The sequence below is a fragment of the Macaca nemestrina genome, chromosome 4 (genome assembly GCF_043159975.1).
Source record: "Macaca nemestrina isolate mMacNem1 chromosome 4, mMacNem.hap1, whole genome shotgun sequence".
In the NCBI taxonomy this organism is placed as follows: Eukaryota; Metazoa; Chordata; class Mammalia; order Primates; family Cercopithecidae; genus Macaca; species Macaca nemestrina.
In genome coordinates, this window is record NC_092128.1 from 42867766 (window position 1) to 42881955 (window position 14190).

The 14190-nt window shown below is 37.8% G+C and overlaps 1 protein-coding gene across 7 annotated transcripts in view; it reads left to right on the top strand.

The window, feature by feature from the left end:
- LOC105475715 (transcription factor EC) overlaps positions 1–14190 on the top strand; it is a 557301-nt gene that overhangs the window by 52928 nt on the left and 490183 nt on the right. The gene's annotated exons all lie outside the window — the stretch shown is intronic.

Here is a 14190-nt window from a genome sequence, read left to right on the forward strand (position 1 = left end):
TAAAAATGATGGATGCAGGGTGTGCGAGACATGGAAAGGAATGTGATAAATGGAATTTTAAGAAGTGTTTCTGTAGGCAACGATTGGACAACCTTTAATATTTTTCAAAAATGCAAACAAATATTGAAATTTCTTTGTGTAACTGCATCTTGTTTTGTTTTGTTTTTGTTTTTTGATTTTGTATTCTTCATCTCCAACTCAGAATCAGCCACATGTCCAAAAATTCATGTGTGCTCTTGGTGAATAATGGTACTTTGAAACTGAGATCCGGGTTCTAGATGTGCTTATGCTACTGGAGTGTCCTTGCTTCTTGCTCCTTCAGCATATGCCTATGCTCGGTATTGTAGTGTGCCATAATAAAAGGATGATGCAAGGTACTTAAACTTGTCTTTTGGCTTTGGCATAATGTAGAGTGAGGAAAGGAGAAGTTGTTTTAAATATATGACTTCAGTATGCTGTTTATTTGTATCTTTCTATAGCTGTGCTGTCCAAAATGGCAGCCACAGCCACATATGGCTATCTAGATTTAAAATAAAAGTTCAGTCCCTCAGTTATACTAGCCATTTTCTAAGTACTCAGTTATGACATGTGGCAAGAGGCTACTGTACTGGGTAGAGAGTAATATAATATTTCCATCATCAGAGAAAGCTCTATTGGATAGCACATTTCAACAGAATGCTGCCTCGTAAAGCAGACAAGTATGTTTATTGGGAATTGTGTTTGTTCAGCTGGTCTTTGGAAATCCACAGGTATAGAATTATCACCCAACCAGAGCCTTACTTCAATAGACACTGATGTGTATCCTCTTTTGTCACATTGGCTATTTTTCCCATTCATATGACATACTATATAGATTACTGCTTTGTTCCTGTGAAATATTCCTGGGGTTTTAAAGACCCTAATAATTTGAATGACTTCCACTTATTGCAGACTTCACTATGTTCTAGTCTCTGTGAGAAGCACTTTATTTGCATTATCTCACTTAATCTTTATAACGACTTTATGTTTTAGATTTAATTGGTATTTTGTTTAATCTTTACCTCATTTATAACAACTTAAAACAACTTTATGTCATATGTGCTATTAATATCTCAATTTTACACATGGGAAAAGCAGCACGGAGAAGCTAGGTCACTGGTTCACAGTCCCACAATAGGTGAGAAGTGAAGCCAGAATTAATTGTGGAAGAGTAAGGGTAGTGGAAGAATATGTATTTTTGATACTCCCTATGGGAAGTTTTCCAAATACTAAAACTTGGAAAAGCCATTGTTTTACTTTCATGAACAGAAATGCACCACAAAAAATTACACAGGAATTAGTCACACCTATTTAGATTTCAGTTATGTATCATGTCTTAGTCACACAAATTCCTGATCTAGGAGTGTTTGTGGAAAAATGTTTATGCCCCCCTCCCTCCTTCACCTCTCTCAGATGCCAAACTTCCTTTCAAATTCCCAGCATCTCAATAACAGAGTGTCTTCCTAACTCTGGCTCAGCATCACTTTCCACACCTAGGACCCCATCAGATATTCTTTACTCTTTTAACAGTATAATAAAAAACGTTTTATTTAAAGATAATTTACATGTTAATATCTCACACTAAATATGCACATCCATGTTTTAAAATTGTTTATTCTAAATGGAAGATTTTCTTGGGCAAATGTATATATTCTTTCCTTCCGAAGGTATCACATTTTTTATTGGCATGTATTGATTTTACTTTTTGCATTGACTGTTCCTCTACCATTACACTGTCTTGTACTCCTTAGCATTTTATAAAAAGTATTTCAATGGTTTCTGAGCTCTTACATTTAACAGTGGAGTAGAGGTTTTCTTTCCTAAAGAAGTGACCCATCCGGGCCGGGCGCGGTGGCTCACGCCTGTAATCCCAGCACTCTCGGAGGCCGAGGCGGGCGGATGACAAGGTCAGGAGATCGAGACCATCCTGGCTAACACGGTGAAACCTCGTCACTGCTAAAAAATAGCTGGGCGTGGTGGCGGGCGCCTGTAGTCCCAGCTACTCGGGAGGCTGAGGCAGGAGAATGGCGTGAACCCGGGAGGCGGAGCTTGCGGTGAGCCGAGATGTCGCCACTGCACTCCAGCCTGGGCGACATAGCGAGACTCCGCCTCAAAAACAAAACAAACAAACAAAAAAAGAGAAGTGACCCAATCCTTGAGGAAACATGGTGGTCAGAGTCCTGAAGCACAGCGCTCAGAACCACTTTCTTGCTGTTTTCTACCCTTCAAATACTGCACTCTCTCCCTATCATTAAATCTGCCTTTGTGGCATCACCAGCTCAGGCTTCATCAGCCCTATTTGGAAACAGAGTAGAATGAACTGACTGCCAAAAGCTCCTTCAGATCTATATTTGTAATACAGATTAACATCTGAAAAACATTTTGCCCAGCAAAGGCAAGCATCGCAATATTATTGTGACATACTTTTTCTTAGGTGTTGAAGAAAAAAAAGTTTTAAGAGATCCAGAAAGATATTTATAAAAAGAATTTAATAAAATTTCAGAGAATACTAAAAAAAATTAGGTATAGTTAGAAATAAAAGTAAAAGAACAAAGATTTTACTGTGGCCTTTGGCCTCAACTAAAAAAAAATGAACTTGTCCTCTTTAAAATGCTCTTCACTTATGATATAGTCGTCATATAAAAGAAGAAAAAGTCTGCAGGGAGATTCTGTAGGTTCAAATCACCGAACTCTACATTTAGAGACAAAAATAGAAGAACTCCAATGATTCCAACATGAACCAGAAGTACAATAGTTTTAGAATCACCCAAATTTCCTTTGATATTCAGCTACAAGGAGATCTGAAAGAATTTTCCAATCTTACTTATTTTGGAGCTGCAGCTGGATAATTATCCACATGTGGCAGAAACAGGAAGGCCTCATTTCCTCAACATTTTCCCACTCTGCTCTTTAAAGGGAGTGTGAAAAAATTTTTATAAAAGGATGGGATTCCCTGGGTTTCCTAGTAGTTGAAATGAGTTAGTCTACACTAAAGTGTTACGCTTCTCCCCTCTGGGTAGAGTACCTGTTTCTGTTAACTCAGTTTTCTTTTTTTAATTTAAAGAAATTCTTGGCAATTACTTATCAAGTAAGCATATTAATAGGTAAAATGTAGTAGATTATTGCGAGACTCACCGTAGGTCCATTATTAGCTATTGAAAGACTCGAGGGAAAAAGCGACCTTAAACGGAAAAATTAATCGACAATGACCCTCTGTTTAGAAGTGGATTTCTACTTCAAAGTAGCATCACCTAACTTAGGATCATTTATGACTTGTTTTTCATTTTACTTCTTTGTGTTTTCAACTTTGCTAATGATGAATTTTTGATACTTGTGTGATAAAAAAGGAGGAAGAACAAGAAAATAAAGCATTTGCCCAATCCATTTTCCTCATGAGTCAAGGAGGTCAGGAGCTAACCCAAGGGTCCTCAGTCCGTTCTTCAATACATCATTCTCTCTCATAGATATGTTTTTGCCATTTTCATCACCATCTAGATCAGTGTTTTCCAACAGAACTTTCTGTGATGATGGAGACATTCGGTATTTGTGCTGCCCAATAGTCTAACCACTAGTCACACGTGGTTATTGGCTATTGCGCATTCTACAATGTAGCTAATTTGACAGAGGAACTGAATTTTAAATGTATTAATTTTTAATTAATTAAGATTTGTATAGTCATGTATAGCTAGTGGCTTCCATACTGGGCAATGCAGACCTAGATTTATCCAAAACAAAAATCAGTCTCGAGTATCTAAAAAGTGTTGTACCACAATTTGTGATTACACAGAACAGCATTTGTTATTTACATATTTATTTAGACACTATAAGATATTAAGATTCTTACAGGATTTCATGGCTTTACTCTTAACTCCTCCTTAAGCAATAGTGTCACGGCACAATTCTAGTTTACCTTTGACAAGTAAGGGCTTTGATTTTACATGCCTCAGTATATTCATTTGTAAAATAAAGACTAAAATGAGTGCCTACTTCACAATGGTTTTATGAAAATTCAATGAGTGAACACATCAAATGCTGCAGAAAGCGTCTGGTTCAGGGTAAGTACTATGTAAGTGTAACTAGTAAGTTCTATGTAAGTGTAACTAGTAAGTTCTATGTAAGTGTAACTAGTAAGTACTATGTAAGTGTAACTAGTAAGTTCTATGTAAGTGTAATTAGTAAGTTCTATGTAAGTGTAACTAGTATTATTAAAACAAATAGGCATTTGAATTTATGAGTAGGGGCCCTTTAATCATTATTATTATTTCTGGTAGATGCAGTGAGTTTTAAAAAATCATAACAGAGTCAGGGAGAGATAAGGGCTGAACATTGAGAAGTGGCTGAGGTCATGGGGAATGGACTAGGCTATGAATAGAATTCATGCTACTCCCAGAGGGCCAGTGGACATTGTTCCAGGACATATTTTGACATATTTGGCTAGTAGGATGGTTTGCATTTTTTGATGTTAAGGAAAGGGGGTCGGTGGTGATAGGAGAGAAACAGCAGTCTAAATTGCTAGTCGCCAATCAATTTTTTAAAAGTAAGTTTCATGAAGAAAGAGAACATACTGTGTATCATGTATCTCCAGCACCCTGTACATTGCTGATAATCTACAAATATTCACTGGATGAATAAATAGAAAGGCTTTTAAAAGAAGTGGGACATTGTGGAGAGGGTGGCCTCATGCATTGGTCTGAACATTGTACCAGATGACCTTTAAGGTCTTCCAACTCTAAGATTACATGATTTCATGTATAAACAACACTTGATATTTTAGTTCCAGCCAAAATGTCTAGATATGAAACTAATGTGGTTTCCTAGGACTGAAAGCATTATTTGCTATAGCCACAGAAGAAGTAGCGTTTGATTTAAACAAAATTAACATAAACATGCTAGCTGACTTTAATATGGAATCATGTTTCAGGATCAAAATGCACCAACAGATTCTGGTGTTAGGCAGTTCAGTGTTTTGCTTTTCCTTATCTTTTGGAACTGTCTAAAAAAATAAATTAGATGTTTCTAGTGATCTGAATCAGTTAACAGAAAATTGGTAATAGAAATTTACTTTGGGATACATTTCACGCTCTTTAATACATGCTTCCTTTATCCATTGCTCTCTGTGAGGAGACACCCAAGCCTCTCGTTTCCTCCGCTACCCTGTGGGACCAACACTTATTTGACAAAAATCTCTTCCACAGTATCTATCATGGCAGGTCTGAATTTAACATGGCTTATGTGGCCTTCCAGGGGCTGAGCTCTGCCAGTCCCTGTGACTTTGTGCACAGGCACGGCTGTGCTGGGGCACCTTGTGTTTTCTGAATCAGAGTTCCATTCTGGTCACACCTCTGCCACTACACCTGTCACAGTCCCTGTTCTCTTCATTGAGAGCCACGTATTCCCCTGTGCCTTATACCAACATGCCTGACAAATTCCATATCTTCCTGGGACACATCTTTAACCTCCCTTTGTTTTATTGCTCCCATCTACCAGATGTTTCACGGTATGACAACATTTATGACAGTGTCTGGTAGTTGTACATTTTTTTCCTGTATGGGACTGCAATTGTACTGCTAGGCTGTGAATAACTTAATCGGAGGGGACGTGACTTAGTTATGGAACTCAGATGGCCACTCCAGTGAGGATGTCATGAGGGTAGAGATTGGGTCTCTTCTGTTTACTGCTGTAAACCAAGAGCTTTAGAATAATATCTGACTCACTGCAGTTGTTATTAAATGAATCTATACATCCATTATCTCTCTAAGAGGGATTTACTGTTTGGTAAATTGACCAAGTGGTTCAGAAGTTCTAGGTTCAGTCCTAGATCTACTGGCAGTCAATTCTTGATCTTAAGAGTTAATCTGGCTATGAAGTTTGTACTGAAATTCGCAAGTGGAAACATTGTATCATAGGCTTTACATAACATAATTATAAATAATTGATTGACAGACTCTTCAGAACTAGAAGGACTTTAGTAAAGGCTGCCTCTTATTGGGGGATTGGCAATGTGCTGGACACTGTTCTAGGCACTTTACACTATTAATCCATTTTAAAAAATTCATTGTTACTAAGTCATAGTATTGTGATATAAACATTATTATCCCTATTTTACAGATGATGAAACCAAGGCACAAATCTAAATGACTCCCTAAGATCACACAGGTAGGGGGTATGGAACTGGGAGTTGGCCCAGGCTGTGTGATTCCAAAGTCCTTTCTCTTAATCTCCATTTTAGCTGTTCTTTTGTGTTATCTTTAGCCATTTTCTATGTCAACCACTTCTACCTAGTGGAGATGCTTTCAGTTGTAAGTTACAGAAAACCCACTTCAAAACGGCTTCAACTGTATAGAAAATTTTTTGGCTCATGTAAGCAAAATGTCCAAAATTGGATCAGACTCTAGGTAGAGGTTGAGCTGGGCTCTGGCTTGATTCCCTGTAATTCTCACAGCCCCCTCTTTCTCCAGATGTCAGCCTAATAAACATCTACGGAACTATATACCCAGTAGTGGGATTGCTGGGTTGAATGGTAATCCTGTTTTAAGTTCTCTGAGTAATCTCCAAATGCTTTCCACAGTGGCTAAACATATTTACATTCCCACCAGCAGTGTATAAGCATTCTCTTTTCTCCAGAACCTTGGCAGCATCTGTTATTTTTTGACCTTTTAGTAATAGCCATTCTGACTGGTGTGAGATAGTATCTCATTGTGGTTTTGATTTGCATTTCCCTAATGATTGGTATATTGAGCATTTTTTTATATGCTTGTTGGTCATGTGTATGTCTTTTGAGAAGGGTCTGTTCTTCATTGCCCACTTGTTAATGGGGTTGTTAGGTTTTTGGTTGTTGACTTGAGTTCCTTATAGATTCTGGATATTAGACCTTTGTCAGATGCAATATTTTCTCCCATTTTCTAGGGTATCTGTTTACTCTGTTGATAATTTCTTTTGCTGTGCAGAAACTGCTTAGTTTAATTAGGGCCTAGTAGTCAATTTTTGTTTTCATTGCAATTACTTTTGAAGTCTTCATCATGAAATCTTTGCCTGGGCCAATATGCAGAATGGTATTTCTAGGGTTTTTATAGTTTTAGGTTTTACATTTAAGGAGTCCTTTCCACATTTCTTGTTTTTGTCACTTTTTTGAAGATCAGATGGTTGTATGTGTGAGGCTTTATTTCTGGGTTATCTAACCTGTTCCATTGGTCTATGTGTTTTTGAACCAGTACCCACGCTGTTTTAGTTACTATATCCCTGTAGTATAGTTTGAAGTTTGGTAGTGTGATGCCTCCAGTTTTTTTCTTTTTGCTTAGGATTGCTTTGGCTATTCAGGCTCTTTTTTTGGTTCCAAATGAATATTAGAATGTTTCCTTCTAATTCCGTAAAAAATGTCATTGGTAGTTTAATAGGAATAGCATTGAATCTATAAATTGCTTTGGGCATTTTAATGATTTTGATTCTTCCTATTCACAATAGCCACAAAAAGAATAAAATATCTAGAAATACAGCTAACAGGGAGGTTAAAGATCTCCACAACAAGAATTAGAAAACATTACTGGCCAGGCATGATGGCTTGCGTCTGTAATCCCAACACTTTGGGAGGCCAAGGCGGGCAGATTGCCTGAGGTCAGGAGTTCGAAACCAGCCTGGCCAACATGGTGAAACCCCATCTCTACTGAAAAATACAAAAATTAGCAGGATGTAGTGGCACATGCCTGTAATCCCATCTACTCGGGAGGCTGAGGCAGGAGAATTGCTTGAACCTGGGAGGTGGAGGTTGCAGTGAGCTGAGATCGTGCCACTGCACTGCAGCCTGGGCAACAGAGTGAGACTCCAAGTTTAAAAAAAAAACCTTATTAAAAAAATCAGAGATGACAAAATTAATGGAAAACATTCCATGCTCATGAATAGAATTTCTTTCCTGAGAGTTTTTCTCCTAATTCTGCCCCTCTCTCCCTAACTGAGACTTCTTACTTCCTGCCAGCAGAGCAAATTTTATAAAACTCAAATTCAATTATATGCTATTTCTGCTTACATAACTTTAATAACTTCCTGATACCTATAGGAAAATATTCGAAATTCTTAGAATGTCTTAAAAATGCTTTCACAAGATGGTCTTGTCTTAACTTCCCAGCCACATCTCGGGACACTTCACACATACACTCCTGAATTTGCTATACTGAACTTCTTTCTCTGTGTGTTAAACAGGATTTTTTGTTTTAATGCCATGCCTTTGTACATTCTGGCCTTCATTTCTGGGATATCCTCTTCTACTCTTCTCCACCTACCTAAATCATATTCATGCGTTAAGAACCAGCTCACACATTACTCACTCTGTGGCTACTTCTGTAAAACTGTTAGGCAAAGTTATTAATACTTATCTTTACTATATTCCCATAAAATTTTATGTGACTCTATTTCTCTACTTAACACATTGACTTGTAATTTTTTACATGCCTCTATCATGAAGAAAGAGATGCAATTTGTCTTTGTAATACCTCAGCCTAGGTACATGGTACCCAACGAATACTTTCTGAGTTATCATTTGTCAGTGCACCAATCTGAAACAATATATTGACCATTGAGCATTTTCTTTTCTTTTTTTTTATTATTATACTTTAAGTTCTAGGGTACATGTGCATAATGTGCAGGTTTGTTACATATGTATACTTGTGCCATGTTGGTGTGCTGCACCCATCAACTCGTCAGCACCCATCAACTCGTCATTTACATCAGGTATAACTCCCAATGCAATCCCTCTTCCCTGCCCCCTCCCCATGATAGGCCCCGGTGTGTGATGTTCCCCTTCCCGAGTCCAAGTGATCTCATTGTTCAGTTCCCACCTATGAGTGAGAACATGCGGTGTTTGGTTTTCTGTTCTTGTGATAGTTTGCTAAGAATGATGGTTTCCAGCTGCATCCATGTCCCTACAAAGGACACAAACTCATCCTTTTTTATGGCTGCATAGTATCCCATGGTGTATATGTGCCACATTTTCTTAATCCAGTCTGTCACTGATGGACATTTGGGTTGATTCCAAGTCTTTGCTATTGTGAATAGTGCCGCAATAAACATACGTGTGCATGTGTCTTTATAGCAGCATGATTTATAATCCTTTGGGTATATACCCAGTAATGGGATGGCTGGGTCATATGGTACATCTAGTTCTAGATCTTTGAGGAATCGCTGTACTGATCTTTGACAAACCTGAGAGAAACAAGAAATGGGGGGTGCTGGGAAAATTGGCTAGCCATAAGTAGAAAGCTGAAACTGGATCCTTTCCTTACTCCTTATACAAAAATTAATTCAAGATGGATTAGAGACTTAAATGTTAGACCTAATACCATAAAAATCCTAGAAGAAAACCTAGGTAGTACCATTCAGGACATAGGCATGGGCAAAGACTTCATGTCTAAAACACCAAAACCAATGGCAGCAAAAGCCAAAATTGACAAATGGGATCTAATTAAACTAAAGAGCTTCTGCACAGCAAAAGAAACTACCATCAGAGTGAACAGGCAACCTACAGAATGGGAGAAAATTTTTGCAATCTACTCATCTGACAAAGGGCTAATATCCAGAACCTACAAAGAACTCAAACAAATTTACAAGAAAAAAACAAACAACCCCATCAAAAAGTGGGCAAAGGATATGAACAGACATTTCTCAAAAGAAGACATTCTTACAGCCAACAGACACATGAAAAAATGCTCATCATCACTGGCCATCAGAGAAATGCAAATCAAAACCACAATGAGATACCATCTCACACCAGTTAAAATGGCGATCATTAAAAAGTCAGGAAACAACAGGTGCTGGAGAGGATGTGGAGAAATAGGAACACTTTTACACTGTTGGTGGGATTGTAAACTAGTTCAACCATTATGGAAGACAGTATGGCGATTCCTCAAAGTTCTTTTATTGTTTAAAAAAAAAAGTTACTGAGTGCTTTCTCTGGGCCAGGTACTGAGTTAGTATTTAGCCCCAAAATATGGCATAGAGGCTTTACTGTATTTGAAATAATTCAGGCGATTTTTGGAAAGTTTGATGCTTATTTTGGCTTTGGTGACCTTCTATGGCATATCAAAGTGAGAACTGTCATTGCCAGAAGTTGATTGTGTGCTATTATTTTTCTTCCTTTACATAGAAATTTCTTGATGAGGCAAATGTGATTTGATACCCTTCCAATATCACAACTAAGATGATGGCAGTCCAGTACTGAAATATTTGACATTGCCCTCTTTTCTCCCAGGTAATTTCATGCCTCTCATGCGGTTAAATATAACAAATAAAACAAAGTGATGTTTTAAAAGTTCATTGAAGCACAAGCTTTGGGATCCTAGCTCCTACTTCTAAATCCATTAAGGCATGCTGCCTTTGTTCATGAATATTCTTATTTTAAATATGCACAAAGCATGAACAACTTGTGTCATTTCTCCATCATGAGAAGAATTCATTATTAACACCACAGTGAAAAATTGTCAGGTGGTATTTCAGAATTGATTCAATTATTTCTGGATGCTATGGAAGGTATTCATCTTCTCTCTAATTAATAATTTTAGAAGCAGAATCGGACCCTCTTTTTAAATTTCCAAGATATACTTTGTTGCAAGTGGCTTTCTCACAAAGAAGCATTTTGATTTTTCCTTCTTTATAGTTACTTGTTCTTTGCCTCAAGGATGAATATATTTCATCAAAGCATAGAGAAATGCTATTCTTACCAAATGATTATTCCATCAAATAAAATTAGGACAACACATACTATGCATTTAGAGAAATTGCGTTTTTGAAACAACCCAAAGCTAGGTTAATGCTGGATAGTCATTTCACAAATAATGTAATATTGCTGTAAGCATTAGCAGGTCTAAGCAGGGTGGTCTGAATTTTGATGTTAAGAAGAAAGAATTTATTTTCAACATCTTCAGTGAATAATTTGAAGTCCAGTACATGTTGAGTTTTGTGTTTCTTAGTTTTGAACATTAGAGAACTAGGGTGTGACATTTTGTGGTCTCTCTTTCAAGTCCTGAGGAATGTAGTTTTGCAGTACAAAGTGGAGAATGAGGCAATGAAAAACAGAATGCAACAGACATCATTGTTTTAATATGTCACTGCCAGCTGTCATTGGCCCTAGTGGGAGGCCTCAGATGGCAACTCTGTCTCTAAGGATTGGCTGGGGATCTTCACATTTCATCCATCATTTCATCACAGATCATCTCAGCCTCTCCTGGACTGTGACCAACTGGCTTACTCAAGGGACTGGCTTTGCTGTCCTGACATGATGGCAAGCTGTGGCACATCATGCAGACTGAAGTTCAGCCTGCCTCAGACTCAGGATAAAGGCACATTTGGGACAGTCTCTCTCAGCCTCATTGCAGAGAGAAGAAATGTGTGGCAAGATGGCATACGGAGTATTAATTTGTGCAAAATGCTAACTGATGTGAACTTACTGTTTTCCTGTTGAATTGCCACCCTCTCCCTCATATGTACTGGGGAAGGGAGCCCCTGCTGCTGAAGAAGAGTCCACTGGTCAGAACAAGGAGCCGTATTCTTAGCTTCCTCAGTCAAAAGACATCTTGGTACGAGACCATAAAGATTTGATGTAGGCCCGCTGCCAAAGAGAATAGGTGTGTCTTTCTACACTTGCTCTTTAGCAAAAGGCCAAGAAGCAGTAAGTTTCTCTTTTTGACTTTCATACTAGATAAAATGATTTCATAGGAATGAGGAGCTCAGAAAATAAGTAAGTTAGAAGCATTGTAGGGACCAAGCTCAGAAAATAAGTAAGTTAGAAGCATTGTAGGGACCACGTGTTCTACCACTCCCTCACATTGGGAGTCTGGAGTGTGTGTGGATGTGTGTGTGTGTATGTAGGACATGATACAACTAACTTTAAGTGGGAATATGTGTCAGTCATCTCATGTCCTGCTACTCATCTAGAATCTTGGAAGTTAGGAGCCTCATATGACACAGGGACAGTGGAATGGGAGAATCCACATCTGAGAGAAGTGGCAGTTTGTCCAAGAGGTCTTGGAACTGAGAAAGTAGTAAGCACAGAAGTGAGTGCACTGTGTCAGCTGTCGGTTAGGATTGGCACTGCTGCAATCCAGGTGGGTGGCAAAAGAGAACCCAGCCACTTCCAGTTGCCCTGTGAGGGTATCATATGCTTCACACATGCCATCTAGCTCCACACGAGTCAAGTCACACCATTACAAAGGATGTTCGCATAGGACAGAGAGAGAGGGAGACTGAAAGACTACCTGCTCTATGACCACTGCAGAATGGTGGTTCCTTAACTACCTCTCATTCTCTGCATCCCAGGAGTGTGGGTTAGGGCTAAAACATGAGTGCGTGTACCTTAAATGTGAATACATGCAAAATTAGCCTTAACTAAAAGGAATCAGTGAATTGAATGGAGGAAAATGGAAATGGACTAAATTCAGAATTTTAAGATAGTGTGCAAAATGGGAGCTCGTGATAGATAATGCATTTGTTAGAAGAAATAGTTTTACTTCAGCGTCTCTGAGAATTTTGTGGAGGAGTGTGACTAAAACATGCACAATGCAGATGTGGAAGAACAATCAGGAGAGAGCAAGATGGTAATTATGAGTGTGGATACAGTCATGCATTGCTTCACAGCGGGGGTACGTTCTGAGAAATGCATCACTAGGCGACTTTGTCATGCAGACATCATGGAGTGTACTTACACAAACCTAGATGTTATAGCCTACTACACCTCTAGGCTATGTGGTATAGCCTAGTGCTCCTAGGCTACAAACCTGCACAGCATGTTACTGTGCTGAATAGTTTAGGCAACTACAACACAATAGTAAGTATTTGTGTCCTTAAACGTATCTAAATACAGACAAGGTAAAATAAAAACATGGTATAAAAGATAAAAAAGATGCAATTATATGGAGCTATACTACTGTAGACTTTATAAACTCTGTAGAATTAGGCTCCACTAAAATTAATTTTTTAAATTTTCAATAATAAATTAACCTTAGCTTACTGTAACTGTTTTACTTTATAAATTTTTAAATTTTTAAAATTTGATTTTACTCTTTTATAATAACAGCCTAAAAAACACATCGTAAAGCTGTACAAAAATATTTTCTCTCTGTAAATCCTTATTCTATAAGCTTTTTACTATTTCTAAAAGTTTTAATTTTATTTTTACTTTTTAAACTTTTTGTTAAAGACACAGCATACACATTAAGCTAGGCCCAGACACAGTCAGGATCATCAATATGATTGTCTTCCTCCTCCACATCTTGTCCTATTGGAAGGTCTTCAGGGCCATAACATGCATGGAGTTGTCATTTTTTGTGATAACAATGACTTCTGGAATATCTCCTAAAGGACCTGCCTGAGGCTATTTTACAGTAAACTTTTTTATATAAATAAGTAGAAGGAGTACATTCTAAAACAATGATTAAAAAGCATAGTAAATACATAAGCCAGTAACATAGTAGTTTATTATCATTATCAAGTATCGGTACCTATATAATTGCATGTGCTAGACTTTTATATGAATGGCAGCACAGTAGGTTTGTTTATACCAGCAGCACCACATCCATGTGAGTAATGGTTTGCACGATGACGTTACCACAGCTATGATGTTACTAGGCAATAGTAATTGTCTAGCTCTATTATGATCTTATGGCACCATCATCTTCTATGCTGTCTGTCATTGCCTGGAATGTTATTATGTGGAATATGATTGTAAATGTATATATACATATACATATATGTGCATACAAACATATACATGTATGGGAACACATGTATATATATTCAGAATAATCTGCTTTCGAATGCAAGAATTTTGTGAAATTCATGAATTCATGTCAGAAATGTAGTCGTGATCTGATTATATTGAGGACATTTTTAAGGTGCATATTTGTAAAACTGTATTTAATATAGTTGAGCCAGTTATAAGCCACTTAAGCCCCTTTCCTTTCCCATGCTTTTGCTGAAATATGAGTTTTTTTTGTTTGTTTTTGCAGTGTTTTCTTCTCCATGATGCAGGTTGGTGAGCATATGTGTTGGGACCTGGTGAGACAGAGAGAGAGAGAGAAAGAAAGAGAGAGAGACAGACAGACAGACAGAGAGAGAGAGAAAGAGACAGAGAGAAAAACAGAGAGAGAGAGAGAGAGAGAGAGAGAAAGACAGAGAGAGAGAGAGACAGGG